The sequence below is a fragment of the Arachis hypogaea genome, chromosome 20 (genome assembly GCF_003086295.3).
Source record: "Arachis hypogaea cultivar Tifrunner chromosome 20, arahy.Tifrunner.gnm2.J5K5, whole genome shotgun sequence".
NCBI lineage: Eukaryota > Viridiplantae > Streptophyta > Magnoliopsida > Fabales > Fabaceae > Arachis > Arachis hypogaea.
In genome coordinates this window covers 18,456,178-18,478,805 of record NC_092055.1, presented here as the reverse complement: position 1 = coordinate 18,478,805, position 22,628 = coordinate 18,456,178, and the positions used below count along the sequence as shown (strand labels likewise).

The window sequence follows — 22,628 nt, the reverse complement described above, 5'->3', positions numbered from 1 at the left end:
CTACTTGGAGGCATGCCGTTTTACATGCTGCAACACTTATTTGGTTAAAGCCAACAAGTTACCACCAATTCTCTCCTCTGTAATTAGTTTTTGGCTAACAGCCAAATATTTTTCATTTGAGAATATTCGTGTGTGCAATATATGTTCTAATTGCTCCGCTTTATCGCACTAAAATGGAACCCCAAAGAAAATTGGAGATATATATGGGATATTATTCTCCCTCTACGGTGAGGTATCTTGAGATACAAACTGGAGATGTATTTAAAGCCCGATTTGTAGATTGTCATTTTGATGAGTCAAACTTTTCAACATTAGGGGGATAGAATAAACTTCTTGAAAATGAACTTAATTGAAATGCATCATCTTTGATGCATTTAGATTCTCGATCAGGGCAATGTGAACTAGAAGTTTAAAAAGATTATACATTTGCAAAGAATAGCAAATGAATTGCCTGATGAATTTTCTGATACGAAAATGATAACTAAATCTTATATACTAATTAAAAATGCTCCAATTTGAATTAATATCCCAGTCGGACAAATAGCCACCGAAATAAGTTCATGTCAAAAGTGTGGTAGGTCTGTCGGTTTCAAAGACGAAAATTCTCAAAAAAGAAAAGAGGTAAATACTATTCCTGTTGAAAAAAATAAAGACATAGTAAAGACACATGCAGTTGTCCAAAACTCTGATATACTTTTAATGTCAGGAGACGTTTTAGTACCTAAAAATTCTGAAAATGATGAGATCTCAATAAATTATGTATTTACAGGAGAAAAATAGAACTGAAATACAACAATTGTCAATGAAATATTTGCATATAATGTGGCATTACACATCATGCATGAAAGTAATGATCTTGAGACAAGAACAATCGAAAAATGTCGACAAAAAAATTATTGGCCAAAATAGGAAGAAGTTATGAAGGCTGAGTTAGACTCACCTGCAAAACGTGAAGTTTTTGGATCTGTAGTCCGTACACCAGAAGATGTAAAACCTGTTGGATACAGATGAGATTTGTGAGAAACAAAATTAGAAAAATGAAATTATATGCTAGAAAGCTCAACTTGTGGCACAAGATTTTTCACAAAGGCTCAATATAGATTATGAAAAAACATATTCTCCTGTAGTTGATCCAATAATATTAGTGAATATTAGGATTTTTATTTTAATAAATAATCTAATTATAGTAATTACGAAAATAAATAATTTAAAAAATATTTATCAAAATAAATACTCCTCTCTTATGTCGTTTATAGTCCTCTTTTTTTCGTTTACAGTGTAAACGAGATACGTGCAAAATTATCTCGTTTACAGTGTAAACGAGATACAATTGGACAAACTTTCAACAGCTATAAAAAAGATATTTAACTCTTGGTATTCTCCACACACATTTCATATCTTTTTCTATACCATTTTTCTCACAAAAACAAGCCAACGATGACTAGTAATAATGTGTACATAGTTGTGTGTGTTTACTCCAATTGTCGTATGAGAAATGGCGACCACGGGATGATATTTGAGTGTGACAATCTGATACTGTTACGGACTCAGCATGTAAGTACGCTGTCGGAGTTAAAGAGTTTGATATTGAGCAACCTCGGTGGTACATTTGCGACGGAAGGTTGTTTGCAGGGGACGAGCATGTGCGGCTCATATTCGACATCTATGGGAGAATTATGGTGGAACAAGTGATGGAGCTTTTCCCGATGTTGGAGATGTTGGTCGTGCTGGTTCTGTACACTTGACCTACGTACAAGACGATCAACCTCTCGCACCACCACCCATTCATGTCGCCATTCCAATAGAGGAGGGGGAGGGTGACGAAGAGTCAAACGAAGAATACGTGGCGGATAATGTTGATAGTGATTCTTCTGAAGAGGGTGAGGAGGATGAGTTTGTACCAGAGACGCTCGCTGAGGCTGCGGTGTGCCATGTCTTGCCTCCACTCCACCCAATTCTAGCACCGTCAGCAGTACCAAGTCACTATCATAGTCTGGATCTGGATGCCATGCATGAGAAGACTTCGTTTTCTAACATGGGGAAAGAGAATTACAACCTAGACGGTGGGGTAGAGTTTCGGGTCGGCCACATGTTCAAATGCCGAGAGGCAGTGCTGCAGGGAGTGAAGAACTACAATATTCGCAGGTCTGCTGAGTACCGGGTGATCGAGTCGGACCGATTAAAGTACCATGTGCAATGCCGTCAAGCTACGAATGGATGTCAATGGAGTCTCCGTGTAGCCCTTCGACAGAACCTCGGATACTGGTGAGTTCAAATTTAATTAAAAAAATGTGTACTTCTGTGCAATATATTTAGTAGTTTCGAAATATGGCTGAGTCGATGCTTTTCTATTGCATTAGGGAGGTCTGGAGGGTTGGTGGAGTGCATAGTTGTTTAACACCTACCATGTCCTAAGACCATCGACAGTTGGATAGCAGTCTCATCTGCAAGGTCATATTACCGTTGATACAGTCGAACCCCTCCATCAGCATCCCGGTACTGCAAGGTGCGGTCTGCGCGAGCTATCATTTTAAACCCTCCTACAGAAAGGTGTGGATGGCGAAGCAGAAGGCAATTACACAGATATACAGCAATTGGGAGGAGCCGTACAACAAGGTGCTGAGACTGCTTCAGGCACTGTAGAGCTGTTTTTCCGGCACCATTTGTGAGCTACGGGACTCTCCGTACTACGATGGATACCTTCTGGTCTGTGACTGTAGCATGTTTGACAAAGTATTTTGGGACTTCGCATCCTGTGTTGAGGCTTTCAAGCATTGCAATCTGTTTGTTTCCATCGATGGCACGCATTCGTATGGGAGATACGGTGGAGTGTTGCTTATTGCGGTGGCACAAGACGGTAGCAACATCCTGCCTATTGCTTTTGCCATTGTCGAGTCCTAGAGCACCGAGTTATGGTCGTTCTTCCTTACTAATCTGAGACGCCATGTAACCCCACAAGACGGCCTACTGGTTATCTCAGATAGATCGCAGGCCATCAAGGCCGCCCTTAGTGCCGATGACAGTGGTTGGCATCCTCCTAGAGCGTTCCAAGCTTACAATATTAGACACATGACGGCGAACTTCATGAGTCATTTTAAGTCAGCCGACGGCAAGAGATACCTTATAAATGCTGCTTACAGTCCAAGCAAGGCTGGGTATGTGTGGTACATGGATGCCTTGAGAGGAGTTTCCTCGGCGATGGCGGGCTGGGATGGTCGTTTCAACAAAGAGATTTGGCTGCAGCATTGCAACAGTGGGAGACGGTTTGGTCACATGACGACAAATCTGATAGAGTGCATTGATGGTAAAATTATCGTCGGTCTAGAATATCTCAATAGAAAAAGAGAACTTCGTTGTAAGCATAGTTCCAAACCAACTAATAATCCTCCATCAAAGTTTAATATTTGGTTGTCACAAGTACAAACCCCAATAAAAACCGAGAGTATTTAAACCTCAGGTCGTCTCACAAGGAATTGCAATGAAGTGCTTAATTATTGGCTATGAAGGAACAAGGGGGGTTGATTTGGTGATTGACAAGAAAAGTAAATAACAAGAAAGTAAATGACAATTAACTAATAAAGGAAAGGAAAAGAACTCTTGGCTAAGGCATAGAAATTGAGATCACCATCCTTGTCTAATAATCATATATTGATAATTATGAGGGACCAAACCCATCAAGTCTACTTCTATGCTTGAAGTATGTCAAATAGGCTTGATCAACATCAACCCATAAGTCCCAACCTAGCTACTAATTAATTTAGTAGTAGGCTAGTATTAATGGGTATCAAATTGACCACAAAGGTTCCCAAATCACCAATCCAATTAGACCCAATGACTCAAGGTCACTCAATTCCCTTAGCCTAGGCCAAGAGTGTAGAAAACTACTCTATAACTAGTAAAAATATTTTATCAAAAACCTAGAGTGCAATAAAGGTAAACATCATAAAATACAAGAATTAATAAAAGCTACAACTACCCAATGCAAGAAAACAATAATAACATCTCAATTAAACAATAAAAACATGAAAACATAAATTGCATTAATGGAAATTAAAATTAACAAGAGTGCATCAACATAAAAGTGACATGAAAGGAAAACTAACAACAAGAACTAAAAGAGCAAAGATGTAATAACAAGAAATTAAAAGGAAAAACGAAATCAAAACAAGAATTGAAAGCTAAATTTAAGAGAGATTAACCTAACTTTACCCTAATTTCTACCCTAAATTCTAGAGAGAAGGGAGAGTTTCTCTCTCTAGAATTCTAACCTTAAATATGATGAAAACTAAACTATGACTACTTAGTTCATTCCCCTCCAATCCTTGGGTTCAATAGCATCAGAAATGAGTTGGATTTGGGCCTGGATGGTTCAGAAATTGCCCCCAGCGTATTGCCTTTAAGTTGGTCATGTGCTGCTTATCACGCGTACGCGTCGCCTTGACGATCTTCTTCCCACGCGCACGTGTGGACCACGTATACGCGTCGCTAGACAGATTACCAAAATCCCTTTTTTTCATGAATTCTCCATTTTTGCATGCTTTTTCTTCATTTCTTCAACCCAATCTTTGCCTTCTAAATCTGAAATCACTTAACAAACATATCAAGGCATCGAATGGAATTAAAGTGAATTAAAATTATCCATTTTAAGGCCTAAAAAGCATGTTTTCATTTTTAAGTACAAATTAGAAAAATTTACAAAACCATGCTATTTCATTGGATAAATGTGAGATAGGTTGATAAAATTTCCTAAATTCAACACAAGATAAACCACAAAATTGGGGTTTATCAAACCTCCCCACACTTAAACTAAGCATGTCCTCATGATAAACCAAGAAAGACTAGAAATGGGGTATGAACATTTATTCAATGCAAATAAACTATATGCACCTATCTACATGCATGCAACTAAATACAAAATGATTCTACCTACTTGGTTAAAAGTAAATCAATCTCCAAGAACACATATGAACATGTAGGGCTAACGTAGTATAATGATTCATGAATCCTACTAATTCAAATATCAAAATGAAGTTCAAATAGACTTGTAAGAAGAAAGCTTGTGAAAGAAGGGAACAAGGAATTGAGCATCGAACCCTCACCGGAAGTGTATCCGCTCTAGTCGCTCAAGTGTATAGGGTGGATTCACTCAATTCTCCTCTAATCATAGTTTTCAAGATTTGTTTTTCATCTAACAATCAACAATTATTCAATGCATGCATACATTTATCATGAGGACTTATTCATAGGTTGTAATGGGGCTAGGGTCAAGGTAGGATTGTATATGGTCAAGTGAGCTTGAAATTTGAATCTTTGATTAACCTAAACTCTCACCTAATACACATAACAACCCATACAATTCTAATATACCATCTAGTTACCCATGATTCCCACTTTTTCACATACTCATGCATTCTCTTCAATTCACATTCCATATGCATTGTTATTATTACTTTGCTTTGGGGCATTTTTGTCCCCTTTTTATTGCTTTTCTCTTTTTTTTCTTTTCTTTTTCTATTTTTTTCTTTTTATTTTTCTTTTTTTTTTCTTTTTCCTATTTTTTTTTCTTTTCAAGATAAAATATATATAAGAGTATCAATGCATATGGTTGAAACATTTAGTGCATGAATATGTACCCAATCCTATGATTTTCAACAATAATACAAAATACACTTTACCTCAACCAATGTTCCCAAGTTTTTCATACCCAAATGATACACACCCTCACTAGCCTAAGCTAATCAAAGATCCAAATTAAGAGACATTTATTGTTTTTCACTTAGGGGTAGTGATGTGCTAAAATTAAGAACAAAAGGGATTAAATAGGCTCAAAATTGGCTAACAATGGTTGATGAAAGGTAGGCTATTTGGGTAAGTGAGCTAAATGAAATGATGGCCTCAATCATATAAATGCATGTATACATGGAATAATTGACATAAAGAATCAAACAAATCAAAGATTACAATCATAGAAAGAGAATAATACACACAAGAATGAAAATAGTGGTTATATGATATAACCACACAATTAGGCTCAAAAATCATATGCTTATGTGTTCTTAGCTCAAAAGCCATGTTCTAAAATTAATTCCTTCAAGCAAGTTGAACAAATTTTTTTTTCAAATTGGTAGGGTGTTCTAAAACAGTTTTCTTGAAAAAAGAAATCATCACTCTAACCAAGTAGTCCTAACATAAAAAGAAGTGGTAAAATATATAAAGATTATAACTAACATGCAATCTATCATGCAATGCGACACTAACTAACAAATAAAATTAAGAATTGGTATTGAAAAAGGAAGTGGTTACCCACGGATGTCAGTCCTCGACCTCCCCACACTTAAAGATTGCACCGTCTTCGGTGCATGGAAAGAAGAGCAAGGTGGACGAGTTGCTACAACTGATGAGCTCCTTCAAAGGATTGTGCGGAAGGACTTGCTTGTTGTCCCATTTAGAAGCTTTTCCTTTCCCCTCTTGGTGGCCAACCTAAAAGAAGAGAAAAAGAAAGAAAATTAAGCCCACAACAAAGATATCAAAGCAAATAGAACATAGACGGGGCTAATGCCCAATAAAAGTAGGGTTCTCAACTGCATGGTAGTTACAACATGTAAGTGAGAGAACAATATAAGCTAAGGCATATCAACTACTACTTGATGCAAGAGTAAAGTCCAAGCATAAGTAAATGTCATGAAGAAAACACTCGGAAGTATCAAGTTCAAATAGGAAAGAGTGGGTCATGAAAAATAATAGAAGTTCACGTCAATGCACAAAGAATACAAGGGTCATAAAAGATTAAGCATTGACCTAAAAATTTCATCACCCAATAATATCAACAAGTCAAGAAGCACCAAAATGATCCAAGAAATACTCAACAGTTGAGTAAGAAAATTCAACACCAATGTTAAAATAATAAACTTAGAAAAAAAAAACAAGAACAAACTATAAAAACAAAATTAAAATGCAATGAATGAAAATAAGCAAATGCGATGGATAAGAGAAAATGAATGATAAGAAAAATGAGAAGTGAAATTTTGAAGAGAGGGAGAAGAAGAAAGTAAGAAAGGAAGAAGGGGGAAGAAGAAAGGAGAGAATAAAGAAGAAAAAAAAGAGAAGAAAGGAAAAGAAAATAGGGCAAAAACAGGGCCGAATGCGACGCGTGCGTATGGGTCACGCGTGCGTGCGAAAAGCAGAAAGGGGAAGTGAAGCGTACGCGTCATCAACGCGTACGCGTGGGACCAAGAAAAGAGAGGGGACGCGTACGCGTCAGCCGCGCGTATGCATGGAGTCCAATCGTGCTTCTCGCACAATGCCAACACAACTCCAGCACAACTCTCTGGTTTTTGTACCAGAGGTTCCAACATACGCATACGACGCGTACGCGTGGAGTGACCCCCCCTTTTTTTTTTAAAGAAGCCTAAAAACAGAATTTAACACTCTCCTAACCTATAAACATTCTAAATCAACCAAAATTCAAATTTAACAAAAATATTTTTGTTTTTGAAAAATTTTCAAAGACAAAACAAACAAAATTTGCACCTCAAGCAAAATGCAATTCAAAAACAACTATCCTAATCAAAACATGAATTTAACAAGTAACCTAACAATCAAAGCAAGGTATGAAAAAGTATGAAAAGAAGAAAACTACCTAACAATGGCAACTCAATTCATTCATTGATTATATATACAAGAGAATGGAAAGAGTTTACCATGGTGGGTTGTATCCCACCTAGCACTTTTATTTATTGTCCTTAAGTTGGATAATTGATGGAGTCCTTTCTATGGTGACTTATGCTTGAACTCTTCCTTGAATCCCCACCAATTTTTGCATTTCCAATAGCCTCCGGGATTCCAAATTATGCGTCCCACTCTTCTAAGAACTTTCAAGCAAGTAGTAAGGCCCCAAGATTGATGATTGTTGATGTGTATTCTGGGGTCTCATACTTTGTTTGTCAACACCACTTCCTCTTGATCTACATGCTCCCAATTGGGTGACAAACTTCTTGAATTCTCCTTATGACTCGTAGTCCTTATCCTAACTCCATTGAATTGAGCTTTACTCCACATATGAATTCTAAAGTTCGAGTTTTCATCCACTATGCACCTTGATTCTTATTGCCAACCAACATCCAACTCTTTTCTACTTTCTAGCCCATAAATAGCTCTAAGTTGACCATCTGTTTCTAACAAAACACATTAATATGGGCCAAAAAAATTAAAGGATGAGATGATTACCCACTCAATTTGTAATTTGGATGGTGACTTAGCAAGGAAGGCATCCGATGGCTTTGATAATGTAAGCTCCACTTCCTTTGACTCCTCCTTGATGACTTCTACCTTTTGACAACTTTCTTCAACTTCTACTTGTTTGTCAACTTCTTCCAACTCTTCCTCATCATCAATCAAATCAAATTTTAGAGGTTGTGTGAAGTTCACTTCAACACTTTGTAGCTTTTCTCCATTAACTTCCTCCAAGTCTTCTTCATCATCAATCACATCAAATTTTGAAGGTTGTATGAAGTCTACTTCAACATCAATTTCACATCCAATGGAAAAAGTTTCAACAAGGTCACCAATGTCACTTGGTGTAGAGTTGTCTTCAATGATGGAACTTGTCTTTTGCTCAACCTCTCCTAGATCTTCAATTATTTCTTCATCTTCAGGAGTTTCTACTTCCTCCACTTATTGCAAAATATACTCCTTCTCCTTGTTCTCAATTTGAGATTCTAGAATCTCCTTCATACTCCACTCGTCGGTTGATTTTCCACATTCATCTGTGGAGACGCTTTGGTTGTGGCATGAATCCCATGAGTCCAAGTTAGCTTTAGTTTTAGCAAGGTTAGCCTTGTTAGTTTTGTACGTCTTTTGGGCTTCCTCTTGCTTCCTTTGAAGTATGATTACTTAAAGCCGATCCATTAATTCCTTGAGACGATCCCATGGCCCTTGTTACGCTTGGTTGACATAATTAGGATCACGTTGCTCTTGGATTGATGGATATGGGTATTCTTCCATGGAGGGTTGTGGTGGGAAGGAGAGTTCTTCATGTGGTTGGAAGTTCTCATATATGGGAGGTGGTGGTTCAATATGGTTGTAGGGGTAATGATGTTGGAATGATGGTGGTTCAACGGGTGCTCGTTCATAATGATCACAAGGGTGTGCATAAGAAGGATATGGATTTGGATTGTGTGGAGGTAATTGGTGGAAATAGGATGTGAATTGAGAGTATGGTGGTTGAGGATTATGTTGAGAGTATGGTGCATGGAATGATGGTGGTTGAGTGGCATAATTATGATAAGGACCATCATATCCGTTGAAATGATATGCATCATAGGAGGGGTTGCAATCATAGTAGCTTGGTTGAGGAGGTTGCCAATTTTCCATGAGGATTGCTCATATAGATGTGGCTCCCTTCTCAAGAATTCTTTCCTCCCATAATGTGAGCCATCATTAAAGTTTCTACTACCTACAACATAACCATACCCAAAATCACAAGGATGAGAATTCATATGAAAAAGAGGATATCAAAACAAAGAATATCAAAAAGAAAAGAAAAATCAAACACCTAACTACTAGCAAAACCAAGAAATAACCAAAAAGCAAGATATTCACAATATGAACATAATCACAATAGCCAATAATATAACACCATTACAATTCATCGGCAACGGCGCCAAAAACTTGATAGTAGAATTGTCGTCGGTCTAGAATTCTCAATAGAAAAAGAGAACTTCGTTGTAAGCATAGTTCCAAACTAACTAATAATCCTCCATCAAAGTTTAATATTTGGTTGTCACAAGTACAAACCCCAATAAAAACCGAGAGTATTTAAACCTCGAGTCGTCTCACAAGAAATTGTAATGAAGTGCTCTAATATTGGCTATGAAGGAACAAGGGGGTTTGATTTGGTGATTGACAAGAAAAGTAAATAACAAGAAAGTAAATGACAATTAACTAATAAAGGAAAGAAAAAGAACTCTTGGCTAAGACAAAGAAATTGAGATCATCATCCTTGTCTAATAACCATATATTGACAATTATGAGGGACCAAACCCATCAAGTCTGCTTCTATGCTTGAAGTATGTCAAATGGGCTTGATCAACATCAACCCATAAGTCCCAACCTAGCTACTAATTAACTTAGTAGTAAACTAATGTTAATGGGTATCAAATTGACCACAAAGGTTCCCAGATCACCAATCCAATTAGACCCAATGACTCAAGATCACTCAATTCTCTTAGCCTAGGCCAAGAGTGTAGAAAACTACTCTATAACTAGTGAAAATATTTTATCAAACACCTAGAGTGCAATAAAGGTAAACATCATAAAATGCAAGAATTAATAAAAGCTACAACTACCCAATGCAAGAAAACAATAATAACATCTCAATTAAACAATAAGAACATGAAAACATAAATTGCATTAATGGAAATTAAAACTAACAAGAGTGCATCAACATAAAAGTAACATGAAAGGGAAATTAACAAGAACTAAAAGAGCAAAGATGTAATAACAAGGAATTAAAAGGGAAAACGAAATCAAAATAAGAATTGAAAGCTAAATTTAAGAGAGATTAACCTAACTTTACCCTAATTTCTACCCTAAATTCTAGAGAGAAGGGAGAGTTTCTCTCTCTAGAATTCTGACCTAAAACATGATGAAAACTAAACTATGACTACTTGGTTCATTCCCCTCCAATCCTTAGGTTCAATAGCATTAGAAATGAGTTGGATTTGGGTATAGATGGCTCAAAATTCGCCACCAGCATATTACCTTTAAGTTGGTCACGTGCAGCTTGTCACGCGTACGCGTCGCCTTGACGATCTCCTTCCCATGCGCACGCATGGGCCACGCATACGCGTCGTTGGACAGATTACCAAAATCCCATTTCTTCATGAATTCTCCATTTTTGCATGCTATTTCTTCATTTCTTCAACACAATTTTTGCTTTCTAAATCTGAAATCACTTAATAAACATATCAAGGCATCGAATGGAATTAAAGTGAATTAAAATTATCCATTTTAAGGCCTAAAAAGTATGTTTTCATTTTTAAGCACAAATTAGGAGAAATTCACAAAACCATGCTATTTCATTGAATAAATGTGAGATAAGTTGATAAAATTCCCTGAATTCAACACAAGATAAACCACAAAATTGGAGTTTATCATGCATCAATGCAGTTCTCAAGGGAACACGATACTTGCCGATTTCTGCCATCGTGCGCATCACATACGAAAGGTTGCAGAATCTATTCGTAACAAAGGGCAAGGAGGTGCAGTCATAGTTGGCGGTTGGAAACCGCTTCTCCCAGAAGAACAGAGAAGACATCCCCAATATACGTGTCACTCATTGTGATAGGAGGGCTTCTGTGTTCATCGTGGAGGAATTAGAGTCGTTCGAGGGTTGGTCGCAAAGTTCCTTCCGCGTGCAGCTATCAGCGAGAACATGTGACTGTGGACTATTCTAGTCTCTCCATTATCCGTGCCGCCACGCACTTGCCGGGTGTGCCGCCGCTAGCATTGAGTGGGCCCTGTATGTGCATTCAGTTTACAGACAGGAAGCAATGTTCAAGATTTACGAGATAAAGTTTCTACCGATATTGGATGAGTCTTTGTGGCCACAGTGGTATGAAACGATGTTGCGTTCTAACCCAGTCATGCGTTGGAAGGCAACTGGAAGGCTCGTGTTGACTAAATTCCGGAATGACATAGACGAGAACGAGCGATATGAGAAACAGTGTGGCCTCTGCAAACAGGTCGGTCATACTAAAAGGATTTGTCCTAATCAATCCAGGAACGATGCTTATTTTATATTTATTTCCTTTTCTTTATTTATTTATTTTACCACATCTTTGATTTAAATAGTGTTAGTATGTTAGAATTGCTCTTAGGATAAAGTTGTGAAGAAGTATAGCTTAACTACCTCAGTACCTGACATTCAAATTAAGTGAAAGGAAATTTTATTCATAATTTCTGAAGAACATAACTGAAGATAAAAAATTCCTATCCTAAACCCTTATGATAAATCCAATCATCACGACTACATGGCAAAAGTTCTATTTTTTTTCTCTCTCCTCACTTGTAAAACAATGTCTAACTTTTTAACTTTCTCTTTGTAGACAAACAAAGATACTCAATTTTTGACATTATCGTTAATCTATGCTACAGATCATTCTCATCAACCATTACACCCTTTCCTTATTTTTTTCGCCATTGATTTTTAAATCAGTAGTGCTACGTTACCAACTTTTTATCTGCCAAAATCTGCCAACTTGAGTTGGGCTGGGCATGAAGCCCATCTACTAAATAAAGTCACATCTAAGTTAACTATGGTTTAATCCTAATTTACCACATTAACCTAAATTACCATAGCCCCAAATTGACTGACGGTGGACCATCTCTCCCAACCTTCCTTATCCGCATCCAGGGCCAAATAAAATCCTTTGTTACCGTCTCCGCCATCAAGGGAAAGTCAACTCCGGCGGGCGACGAAACCACCACGTCTAGATTATCGTCCGATATTCGCTGCGAAGCAGTTTGGTTTGTTGCAGGCGCTCATCAGAGGAGCCTTGAAGACGCATCTGGGTGTCCGGCCTTGAACCAACTTGGGCACCACCGCGATACTACGAGGTTAGTGGGTATTTGAGATTTAAATTAGGTGCTTGTATAGGTGTGTAAATCTGAGTATTACATTTTTTGAATTGAGAAGGATTAAACATGTGTCTGTGTCTCTTGGCTGTGAACGAACTTGGGTGTTGGTGTATTGAAGTGTTTTTTTTGGTGATCTTGTTCCTATACGAAGGAGGTTGCTTATACTGTGTTGCATCAGTTCTTTGACAAAAATGTTGTGATCAGTTATTCAAATTTTTTTTCGTCGTGGTTATTTGTAGTTTATTCCATATGTCTTTGTTGTGTTATTTGCAGACAGGAAAACATTATTTAGTTTAGTGTCGCTGTGGTCACCCTCGTTGACAAAGTTGTTGTCGTTGTCAGATTATTTAGTACCTTTTCATCAGTTTTGAGATTTAAAATTGTTGCAGGAACTTTATTGATATAATTTATTTATGATAGAAGGATGTTATAATATAATTTTTTAAGTGTAACATACTTTAGTAATATGATTTATTCAGATGTGTCTTTATTAAATTTTGAGATAATTTTGTGGGTATGTTTGCTTTTTTGACATGTCCATTTTCGTACTCAAGTTGGTAATATTATTTTACAATTAGGCTAAATAATTGATGTAATCGTTGTTTGTGTTTAAAAGCGAATTGGGATCCAATTTTTTTATTTTAAATGGTTTGTCGTTTCTTGATCCACTGAGTTACAGTGTGCAAATTGTTTATGTGATTGGTGTGGTCTGATTTAACATGTTGCTCTTATGGAAGAAAAAAGTTTATATTATCTTTTTGTTTCCAGATTGATGTTGTAATTTTTGGGTCTATCAATTTTAGTTTGAGAGTACAAGTAGTTAACCTCAGATGTGTCTTGTTTATTTTTTCTATTTTTTTTTCTCAACTTAATTTGCTTAATGCGACTTTTTTATAGTGACTTAATGTGTCTTGTAGTGAGTTTTCTTGTGATATATATAGCAATAAATTTAGTTGAGAATGACAATATATTTTGAGCAATGCATTAAGATCCATGTGTTTTTTATTAGATATTTGCGGTTTTAGGAATGGTTAAATGAGCTTTATATTAGGAAATTGAATTTGTATTTTTTGGCTCTATAATTTTTATTTCGGAGTACAACAACTTATCCTTGCATGTGTCTTGTTCATTTTAGATCATTCACTCATATTTTTTTTTCTCAGTTTAAGTTGTTTAACGTGTGTTGTTCATAATAGGTTAAAGTGTCTTTTGGTGAATTTTCATGTGATACATTGAGCCATATATTTAAGTTGAGAATGAGTGTATAGTTTAAGCATACATAGTCTTTCTTGTTTATTTTTAGCAATACTCTGTGATTTTTTTTTTCAACTTAATTTGCTTAATGTGACTTTTTCATAGAGACTTAATGTGTCTTGTAGTGAATTTTTTTGTGATACACATGGCAATAAATTCAATTGAGAATGACAATCTATTTTCAGCAATATATTCAGATACATGTGTTTTTTTACTAGATATTTGCGGTTTTAGGAATGGTTAAATGAGCTTTATATTAGCAAATTGAATTTGTATTTTTTGGCTCTATAATTTTTATTTGGGAGTACAACTTATCCTTGTATGTGTCTTGTTCATTTTTAGTATCATTCACGCCTATTTTTTTTCTCAGTTTAATTTACTTAATGTGTGTTGTTCATCGTAGGTTAATGTATTTTCTGGTAAATTTTCTTGCGATACATGGAGCCACATATTTAAGTTGAGAATGAGTATATTTTAAGCATACATAGTCTTTCTTGTTTATTTTTAGCAGTACTCTGTGTTTTTTTTTTTTCAACTTAAGTTGCTTAATGTTACTTTTTAATATTGACTGAATATGTCTTGTACTGAGTTTTCTTGTGATACACATAGCAATAAATTCAGTTGAGAATAACTATATATTTTGAGCAATGCATAGAGATCCATGTGTTTTTTATTAGATATTTACGATTTTAAAAATGGTTAAATGAGATTTATATTAGCAAATTAAATTTGAATTTTTTTTGGCTCTATATTTTTTAGTTGGGAGTACACCAACAAATCCTTAGATGTGTCTTGTTTATTTTTTCTATTTTTTTTTCTCAACTTAATTTGCTTAATGTAACTTTTTCATAGTGACTTAATGTGTCTTGTAGTGAATTTTCTTGTGATACACATGGCAATAAATTCAGTTGAGAATGACAATCTATTTTGAGCAATGCATTGAGATCCATGTGCTTTTTATTAGATATTTGCGGTTTTAGGAATGGTTAAATGAGCTTTATATTAGTAAATTGAATTTGTATTTTTTGGCTCTATAATTTTTATTTGGGAGTACACCAACTTATCCTTGCATGTGTCTTGTTCATTTTAGATCATTCACTCATATTTTTTTTCTCAGTTTAATTTGCTTAATGTGTGTTGTTCATGGTAGGTTAATATGTCTTCTGGTGAATTTTCTTGTGATACATGGAGCCACATATTTAAGTTGAGAATGAGTGTATGTTTGAAGCATACATAGTCTTTCTTGGTTATTTTTAGCAATACTCTGTGTTTTTTTTTTCAACTTAAAGTTGCTTAATGTGACTTTTTAATATTGACTGAATGTGTCTTGTACTGAGTTTTCTTGTGATACACATAGCAATAAATTCGGTTGAGAATAACTATATATTTTGAGCAATGCATAGAGATCCATGTGTTTTTTATTAGATATTTGCGATTTTAGAAATGGTTAAATGAGATTTATATTAGCAAATTAAATTTGAATTTTTTTTGCTCTATATTTTTTATTTGGGAGTACACCAACTAATCCTTAGTTGTGTCTTGTTTATTTTTTTTATTTTTTTTTCTCAACTTAATTTGCTTAATGTAACTTTTTCATAGTGACTTAATGTGTCTTGTAGTGAATTTTTTTGTGATACACATAGCAATAAATTCAGTTGAAAATGACAATATATTTTGAGCAATACATTGAGATCCATGTGATTTTTATTAGATATTTGCGGTTTTAGGAATGGTTAAATGAGCTTTATATTAGCAAATTGAATTTGTATTTTTTGGCTCTATAATTTTTTTTGGAAGTACACCAACTTATCCTTGCATGTGTCTTGTTCATTTTAGATCATTCACTCATATTTTTTTTTCTCAGTTTAATTTGCTTAATGGTGCACGAAATTGTGATCTCCAGGCTCGAACAAATCCTGGTAATGGCTCCAGAGCTTGGTGCTCTGATCTTAATTCATAATTGTCACAACTTCGATACAACTAACCAGCAAGTGCACTGGGTCGTCCAAGTAATACCTTACGTGAGTAAGGGTCGAATCCCACGGAGATTGTTGGTATGAAGCAAGCTATGGTCACCTTGTAAATCTCAGTCAGGCAGATATAAAGTGATAATGGTGTTTTCGAATATTATATAATAAAATAGGGATAGAGGTACTTATGTAAATCATTGGTAGGAATTTCAGATAAGCGAATGGAGATGCTTTTCGTTCCTCTGAACCTCTGCTTTCCTGCTATCTTCATCCAATCAGTCTTACTCCTTTCCATGGCTGGCTTTATGCAAGGGCATCACCGTTGACAGTGGCTACATCCCCTCCTCTCAGTGAATAATATGCTCACGCACCCTGTCACGGCACGGCTATTCATCTGTCGGTTCCCGATCATGCTGGAATAGGATTCACCCTCCTTTTGCGTCTGTCACTAACGCCCAGCATTCGCGAGTTTGAAGCTCGTCACAGTCATTCAATCATTAAATCCTACTCGGAATACCACAGACAAGGTTTAGACTTTCCGGATTCACTTGAATGCCGCCATCATTCTAGCTTACGCCACGATGATTCTGGTTAGGAGATCTAAGAGATACTCATTCTAGCTTAATTCATGTAGAATAGAAGTGTTTGTCAGGCACGCGTTCATAGGGGAGAATGGTGATGAGCGTCACACATAATCATCACCTTCATCACGTTCTTGAGTGCGAATGGATATCTTAGAAGCGAAATAAGAAGAATTGAATAGAAAACAGTAGTACTTTGCATTAATCTTTGAGGAACAGTAGAGCTCCACACCTTAATCTATGGAGTGTAGAAACTCTACCGTTAAAAATACATAAGTGAAAGGTCCAGGCATGGCCGTGTGGCCAGCCCCCTAAACGAGATCACAGGATCAAAATACAATCCAGGATGCCTAATACAATAGTAAGAGGTCCTATTAATAATAAACTAGCTACTAGGGTTTACATGAGTAAGTATTTGATGTATAAATCCACTTCCGGGGCCCACCTGGTGTGTGTTTGGGCTGAGCTTAAGTGTTGCACGTGCAGAGGCCATTTGTGGAGTTGAACGCCAGTTTCTGTGCCAGTTTGGGCGTTCAACTCTGGTTTTGGATCCTTTTCTGGCGCTGGACGCCAGATTTGGGCAGAAGGCTGGCGTTGAACGCCAGTTTACGTCATCAATTCTTGGCCAAAGTATGGACTATTATATATTGCTGGAAAGCCCTGGATGTCTACTTTCCAACGCAATTGGAAGCGCGCCATTTCAAGTTTTGTAGCTCCAGAAAATCCACTTTGAGTGCAGGGAGGTCAGAATCCAACAGCATCAGCAGTCCTTTTTCAACCTCTGAATCTGATTTCTGCTCAAGTCCCTCAATTTCAGCCAGAAAATACCTGAAATCACAGAAAAACACACAAACTCATAGTAAAGTCCAGAAATGTGAATTTAACATAAAAACTAATGAAAACATCCCTAAAAGTAACTAGATCCTACTAAAAACATACTAAAAACAATGCCAAAAAGCGTATAAATTATCCGCTCATCACAACACCAAACTTAAATTGTTGCTTGTCCCCAAGCAACTGAAAATCAAATAGGATAAAAAGAAGAGAATATACTATAAATTCCAAACTATCAATGAAACAGAGCTTCAATCATATGAGCGGGACTTATAGCTTTTTGCCTCTTGAATAGTTTTGGCATCTCATTTTATCCATTGAAGTTTAGAATGATTGGCATCTATAGGAACTTCAGATTTCGAATAGTGTTATTGACTCTCCTAGTTCAGTATGATGATTCTTGAACACAGCTTCTTTATGAGTCTTGGCCGTGGCCCTAAGCACTTTGTTTTCCAGTATTACCACCGGATACATAAATGCCACAGACACATAATTGGGTGAACCCTTTCAGATTGTGACTCAGCTTTGCTAAAGTCCCCAATTAGAGGTGTCCAGGGTTCTTAAGCACACTCTTTTTTTGTTTTGGACCTTGACTTTAGCTGCTCAGTCTCAAGTTTTCGCTTGACACCTACACGCCACAAGCACATGGTTAGGGACAGCTTGGTTTAGCCGCTTAGACCAGGATTTTATTCCTTTAGGCCCTCCTATCTATTGATGCTCAAAGCCTTGGGATCCTTTTTATTTGCCCTTGCCTTTTGGTTTTAAGGGTTATTGGCTTTTTTCTCTTGCCTCTTGGTTTTAAGAGCTTTGGCTTTTTCTGCTTGCTTTTTCTTTTTCTTTCTATTTTTTTTCGCCTATTTTTTTTTCTGCAAGCTTTGTTCTTTGCTGCTTTTTCTTGCATCAAGAATCATTTTTATGATTTTTCAGATTATCAAATAACATGTCTCCTAGTCATCATTCTTTCAAGAGCCAACATATTTAACATTCTTAAACAACAACTTCAAAAGACATATGCACTGTTCAAGCATACATTCAGAAAACAAGAAGCATTGTCACCACATCAATATAATTAAGCTAAGTTCAAGGATAAATTCGAAACTCATGTACTTCTTGTTCTTTTGAATTAAAACATTTTTCATTTAAGAGAGGTGATGGATTCATAGGACATTCATATCTTTAAGACAAAGTTACTAACTACTAATGATCATGTAATGAAGACACAAACATAGATAAGCACATAACATAGAAAACGAAAAACAGAAGAAATAAGAACAAGGAATGAATCCACCTTAGTAATGGTGGCGTTTCCTTCTTGAGGAACCAATGATGTCCTTGAGCTCTTCTATGTCTCTTCCTTGTCTTTGTTGCTCCTCCTTCATTGCTTTTAGATCTTCTCTGATTTCATGAAGGATGATGGAGTGCTCTTGATGTTCCACCCTTAGTTGCTTCCGATAATTGTGTGGAAGAAAATGTATCCCCTGAGGTATCTCAGGGATCTCTTGATTTGCAGTCAAATGTTCTACCACTGAGCTATAGACCCTTGATGGAAGCTTTTTGTCTTCCCTTTCCTCTTTCTAGGGGCTTCTCTGGCCTTAGGTGCCATCAATGGTTATGGAAAAAACAAAAAAGCTATGCTTTTACCACACCAAACTTAGAATGTTGCTCGCCCTCGAGCAAAAGAAGAAAGAATAGAAGAAGAAGAAGAGGATATGGAGGAGAAGGAGGGATGTGTATATTCGGCCATATGGGTGGGATTGGGTGGGAAAGAAATGTTGAATTTTGAAGATAGGTGGGTGTATGGATGTGAGTGGTAAATGGAAGATAGAAGGGATGAGTGTTTATTGGGAATAGAGGATGATTGAGAAGAGAGAAGAGAGTGAGTGAAGGTAGGTGGGGATCCTGTGGGGTCCACAGATCTTGAGGTGTCAAGGCATTTACATCCCTGCACCAATTTAGGCATGCAAAATGCCCTTGCACACAACTCTGGGCGTTCAGCGCCAGGTTGGTGCCCATTTTGGGCGTTCAACGCCCCTTTGCTGCCATTTCTGGCGTTGAATGCCAGAACCATGCTTGTTCTGGGCGTTCAGCGCCAGGATGCTCCCATTCTAGGCGTTCAGCGCCAGAACTATGCTCTGTTTTGGCGTTTGAACGCCAGACAGATGCTCCTCCAGGGTGTGATTTTTCTTCTGCTGTTTTTGATTCCGTTTTCAATTTTTATATTTATTTTGTGACTCCTCATGATCATGAACCTATAAAGACACACAACTAAGAAAAATATAGTTAGATAAATAAACATTGGGTTGCCTCCCAACAAGCGCTTCTTTAATGTCAATAGCTTGACAGTGGGCTCTCATGGAGCCTCACAGATGTGCAGAGCATTGTTGAGACTCTCCAACACCAAACTTAGAGTTTGGATATGGGAGTTCAACACCAAACTTAGAGTTTGGTTGTGGCCTCCCAACACCAAACTTAGAGTTTGACTGTGGGGGCTCTGGTTGACTCTACTTGGAGAGAAGCTTTTTCTGCTTCCTCTCCATGGTTGCAGAGGGAGATCCTTGAGTTTTAAACACAAGGGAGTTCTCATTCCATTGAAGGAATATTTCACCTCTGTCAACATCAATCACAGCTCTTGCTGTGGCCAGGAAAGGTCTTCCCAGGATGATGGATTCATCCTCTTCCTTTCCAGTATCCAGGACTATGAAATCAGTAGGTATGTAAAGGCCCTCAACCTTTACTAATACATCTTCTACTTGTCCATAAGCCTGTTTTCTTGAGCTGTCTGCCATCTCTAGTGAGATTTTAGCAGCTTGCACCCCATAGATTCCCAGTTTCTCTATTACAGAGAGGGGCATGAGGTTTATTCCTGAACCAAGGTCACATAGAGCCTTAAAGATCATGGTGCCTATGGTACAGGGTATTATGAACTTTTCAGGATCCTGTCTCTTCTGAGGCAATGTCAGTTGATCCAGATCACTTAGTTCATTGATGAGCAAGGGAGGTTCAACTTCCCAAGTATCAATGCCAAATAATTTGGCATTCAGCTTCATGATTGCACCAAGAAACTTGGCAGTTTGATCTTCAGTAACATCCTCATTCTCTTCAGAAGAGGAATACTCATCAGAGCTCATGAAGGGCATAAGGAGGTTCAATGGAATCTCTATGGTCTCTAGATGAGTCTCAGATTCCTTTGGTTCCTCAGAGGGAAGCTCCTTATTGACCACTGGACGTCCCAGGGGGTCTTCCTCCTTGGGATTCACGTCCTCTCCTCTCCTCACAGGTTCGGCCATGGCGCTTATGTCAATGGCCTTGCACTCTCCTTTTGGGTTCTCTTCTGTATTGCTTGGGAGAGTACTAGGAGGGATTTCAGTGATCCTTTTACTCAGCTGGCCCACTTGTGCTTCCAGATTTCTAATGGAAGACCTTGTTTCATTCATGAAACTTACAGTGGCCTTAGATAGATCAGAGACTAGATTTGCTAAATTAGAAGCATTTTGTTCAGAGTTCTCTGTCTGTTGCTGAGTTGATGATGGAAAAGGCTTGCTATTGCTAAACCTGTTTCTTCCACCATTATTAAAGCATTATTGGGGCTTTTGATCCTTCCATGAGAAATTTGGATGATTTCTCCATGTTGAGTTATAGGTGTTTCCATAAGGTTCACCTAAGTAATTTACCTCTGCTATTGCAGGGTTCTCAGGATCATAAGCTTCTTCTTTAGGAGAAGCCTCTTGAGTACTGTTGGATGCAGCTTGCATTCCATGCAGACTCTGAGAGATCATATTGACTTGCTGAGTCAATATTTTATTCTGAGCCAATATGGCATTCAGAGTATCAACCTCAAGAACTCCCTTCTTCATAGGCGTCCCATTACTCACAGGATTCCTTTCAGAAGTGTACATGAACTGGTTATTAGCAACCATGTCAATGAGTTCTTGAGCTTCTGCAGGCGTTTTCTTTAGGTGAATGGATCCACCTGCAGAAGTGTCCAGTGACATCTTTGATAGCTCAGATAAACCATCATAGAATATATCCAGGATGGTCCATTCTGAAAGCATGTTAGAAGGACACTTTTTGGTCAACTGTTTGTATCTTTCTCAAGCTTCATAGAGGGATTCACCTTCTTTCTGTCTGAAGGTTTGAACATCAGCTCTAAGCTTGCTCAGCTTTTGAGGAGGAAAGTACTTGGCTAAGAAAGCCGTGACCAGCTTATCCCAAGAGTTCAGGCTGTCTTTGGGTTGAGAATCCAACCATAATCTAGCTCTGTCTCTTACAGCAAAAGGGAAAAGCATGAGCCTGTAGACTTCAGGATCTATTCCATTAGTCTTAACAGTATCACATATCTGCAAGAATTCAGTTAAGAACTGAAAAGGATCTTCAAATGGAAGTCCATGAAACTTGCAGTTCTGCTGCATCAGAGAAACTAATTGAGGTTTCAGCTCAAAATTGTTTGCTCCAATGGCAGGAATGGAGATGCTTCTTCCATGTAAATTGGAATTAGGTGCAGTAAAGTCACCAAGCATCTTCCTTACATTATTATTATTTTCGGCTGCCATCTCCTTTTCCTGTTCGAAAATTTCTGAAAGGTTATCTCTGGATTGTTGTATTTTAGCTTCTCTTAATTTTCTCTTCAGAGTCCTTTCAGGTTCTGGATCTGCTTCCACAAGAATGTTCTTATCCTTGCTCCTGCTCATATGACAAAGAAGAAGGCACAGAAAAATAATAATAATAATAATAGAGATCCTTTATACCACAGTATAGGGATCCCTGTGTGAGTGGAAGAAGAGGGGGAGACAAAGAATATAATATAATGGAAGAAACACAACTGTGAGGAGGCTAGATATGTAAGATGAGATGTTAGGATATGAATGAATAAATAGAATAAGATGGGGGAGGGATAATTTTTGAAAATTATTTTGAAAAAGAGTTAGTGATTTTCGAAAATGGTTTTTTGAAAATTGTTAGTATTTTTTCGAAATTTTTTTTTAAAAATTAAAATTAAAAATAAAAATAAGAATAATTAGTTAATTAAAAAGAAATTTTTGAAAAAGAGGGAAGATATTTTCGAAAATTAGAGAGAGAGAGTTAGTTAGGTAGTTTTGAAAAAGTTAAGAAACAAACAAAAAGTTAGTTAGTTAGTTGAAACAAATTTTGAAAAAGATAAGAAGTTAGGAAGTTAGAAAAGATATTTTGAAAAGATATTTTTGAAAAAGATAAGATAAGAAGATATTTTTGAAAAGATATGATTGAAATTAGTTTTGAAAAAGATTAGATTTTTAAAATCACAATTAATGACTTGATTCATAAGAAATCACAAGATATGATTCTAGAACTTAAAGTTTGGATCTTTCTTAAC

At 36.9% G+C, this 22,628-nt stretch overlaps 1 non-coding gene across 1 annotated transcript; it reads left to right on the top strand.

Annotated features, from left to right (window-relative positions):
* Positions 1-21,324: 21,324 nt before the first annotated feature.
* LOC112787729 (small nucleolar RNA R71) lies at positions 21,325-21,432 on the top strand. The gene has a single exon (XR_003195124.1). It is a non-coding gene; the product is annotated as a small nucleolar RNA R71 (small nucleolar RNA).
* Positions 21,433-22,628: the final 1,196 nt, after the last annotated feature.